This window comes from Anoplophora glabripennis, unplaced genomic scaffold, assembly GCF_000390285.2.
Source record: "Anoplophora glabripennis isolate ALB-LARVAE unplaced genomic scaffold, Agla_2.0 scaffold83, whole genome shotgun sequence".
NCBI classification, from domain to species: Eukaryota; Metazoa; Arthropoda; class Insecta; order Coleoptera; family Cerambycidae; genus Anoplophora; species Anoplophora glabripennis.
In genome coordinates, this window is record NW_019416211.1 from 817,009 (window position 1) to 820,547 (window position 3,539).

The window sequence follows — 3,539 nt, forward strand, 5'->3', positions numbered from 1 at the left end:
GTAGTTAGAAGAAGGTGATTTACTAACGACCATAAATTAATTATCTTTTGTTCGTTTAAGTTTTGAATGATCTAGGAGTGAGACTAATTCATATTTAACCTTTAACATGTTTCCAATTTTTAAATAATATATAGAGACGTAGGTAGTAGAATAGATTGAGTGATAAAAGCAGTTGATAAAGAAACTTGTAGCAAGAGACAACATTTGTTTGGAAGTATAATTATTTATTATCCAATGAACCATTTATGAAAAGTTATAGTTTTACAATAAATCTGATTGTGCCTCAGTAACATGTTTTTGTCTGTTGTAGGTCAGTATAAACTAATTTAGCTACTTTTGTTAATAAAGATAGTATAGCTTACAATGAGGGACTGTGCCTTTGATCGGGTAAAAAAGTTTATTGCACTTGGTATGAAAACGGGTCATGCTTTCATGGAACCTATAGATTAGGTCGGTCTGAACCAGTAGGTACAAAGCAGTGATAGTAAAAATTGAATAGCAATGATATTTAAGATAATAATATGACAAATTTTGTAGGTTATATCTCACCTATATTTATTTGTGCTAAATCAAAAAAGTTAAGTTTGTCAAAACAGAGCGACAGCTTCCAACTTAGTTTTTAGATCCATTCTGTATTTATTTATAGAAATACAGTTTACAATTTTAATTAAAGACTTTAATTCTTGAACTTCTCTCCTTAAAGCAGAAAAACTATAAGAGGACTTTCATCATATTTCTCTACATCTTGTTGAGATAATAGCCTGATCATGCTTATTAAATTGACAAAATTTATAACTGCCTAGTGCATTAAAATTAATATTCACACCAAACAAGTTTCAAAACTCGCCATCTAAGCTTTTGATGTTCTGCCGGATTTAGTTGTCAAATTTGTTAGTAACGTGCGATCATAGGTAACTTGATACCCTGTCTGTGTATAATTTTAAAGCATTGAATCCCGTTTCAGGAATTCGTTTTTATACAATACCATTACCTTATTCATTTCCTCATATTATCCACGTAGCTTCATGTATATTGTTAAAAATTTTAATAACTTTATACTGTAACACAGTTAAAATAATAACGAACGACAAAATAACGAGACTAGAAATAAAATTATTCTGCAGAATTTTTATCTTCAAACTACAATAATTTCAGTAATAAAGATAAAATTATATGTATATTTCGTTACATTTGAGGTTATGTTAAAATAAGTCATTTTTCCCACAAAACTCTACGGCGCGCGTCTTACTATTCTTGACCTTCACAATCCAGTTGTATCGTTTGAATGTCTTCTTTTCTATTCGAGAAATCGTCTATTGAAATTGATTTAATTTGGCGAATTAGTCGGTATTTGGAAACTGAGTGGTCTCAGGTAATTACTAAAAAGAGTAAACCGGTAATTAAATTACAAACACAATATGGATATTTTTAACATTTAATATAATGTTTTTGATATAACATTTCATGAACTTACAAATTACGGTCACTAGTGCATTTCTGCAGGCGTCATGTCGAATTCTGTGATTCTTGGAACCCATAAATAACCCTGGAGATCGAATTATCAGATGGAACAAAATCTAATACAGTGGACTCTATAACCCCATAGTCCTGATGGTCTAATTCCGATGTGGATAAGTTCGGAGACTGTGCACTCTATAACTCCAGACCCATAAGAATCGAATTTCTAAGCACAAAAGGCACTAAATACATCAGACTCGTGAATTAAATAAACATATGAAGTCAAATTTCCAGATTTCTAAAACTATTCAGATTCAACATATTATTTTCGAAGAGGAAAAGTGACATTCAAATGATTCAGAATAGATTTTGATAGATAAAAAGTATTAATTTTAGATGTAATAAGATAGAGTTTTGTGGAGAAAAAATACCTCGTGATGTAACATAGCCTTCTATCACATTTGTTTAGACCAATTGTGCAATTAAATACACTAAGTAATGGAAAAAATTAAAGGAACAAAAATATTTCATAAATATTCTAGTGATTTTTAAAAGGCTGCTCTCAGTGAAAAATAGTCGTGTCGAAATAAAAAGAAAAAGTTTTGAAGTTTTAAGTCTCTAGTTTCAATTTTTTTAGGACCTTTTTCAGTAAAATTTGTTCGAACTCAGTCAATGTAGAGGTTAGTTAGGAGTAGTTTGTTTAATCAGCTTCAATTTTCTTTTTGAACATCTATTGGTTACAGAGATATTGACAGTTGAATGAAAAATTACACTTTTGTCTTTAATCATCTATATCTCAGTAACAAATTATTACACAGTAAATCCAAGGTTTTGAAAACTTGAATAAATTCTCTACAATAGACTATGGTTTTCAAAGAAAAAAAATTCGCCATTAGAAGCTGACTGATCTAAATCGAAAATAAGTTTACCAAACGCATAAATCTAACAAAAGGTTGAAGTTTAATTAGATTAGAATACTTCCAAATATTCAGCTCGACGTAAATTATAGTTCGCATCAAGTGTATCGTTTTCGCAGCACACGCTTAAAGTAATTTCATAAACATGAGTGTTTTAGTAAAATTTAAAAAATTACAATAAACTTAATAAAACACTGTTTCCGGTACTCTTAGCTTCATTTACACTTTAAATAAGAAATAAGACCATGTTCATCTTGTTATATGTCTTAGAGTTTTTTAATGATTTGGGTTCTTTTTAGATTGATAATAGCTATTAGTGAGATAGTAATATGTACTACAATACTATCATTTGTACCTAGAATTCGTAGAAGTAAAAACTCGTTACTCACAGTTCATTGTGTCGCAACACACGGAAACGGCGAGCACAGTTGTAAACACTTACATGTTTGAACTCTACTTTATTCTTAGAAATGTACCAACCCCTCAAGATGCAGGACTACCTTTTGAGTACTCTTTGCTTTTTGCATCACCTTTAGCTTAATGCACTTTTCCAAAACACAGCACACCTGTCATTTCGTAAACGATTTTAATATAATTTAAGTATAAGTACCTTCATATAAAGCGTGGTAAAAAAGTTCTGCATAAAATTCATATTTTCATTAAACAATGTTTTTTCGAAAAACGGTGAGACACGTCGATTTTTATTTGATCCAGGGCACCTTGTTATGTGGAAAAAAATTTTTTCGATATCTACTCCTTTCAAGTAAACATTTCTCTGGATTTTTTTTTGAGGAATTTATCGGCAAACTCGAAGACAAAAAGTCGACCTTAATTTGCTACATACTATTTGAATTTTGTGCGGTTGAACTTGATTCTAAATTTTGCTGTTTAATCAGGATCCTGACAATATCTGATGAATAATTCCGCAAATAATTACATAACACCAGTTGCAACTTAAGTTATCTGAAATGCTTTCTGCCGAATAATTTTTTTTCTAAGGCATTTGATCCGTAAACAGCAAATTATTGCATTCAAGAACTTAAGGTGCATTTTTCTAAAAAAAATAGTTATGTAAGACATCGAAATTTTCACACCGTTGTTTAGATAATTATCACTGTCATCAATTTCGAACGAAAAAAATATGCGTTGTCATTTAAAAAAAAA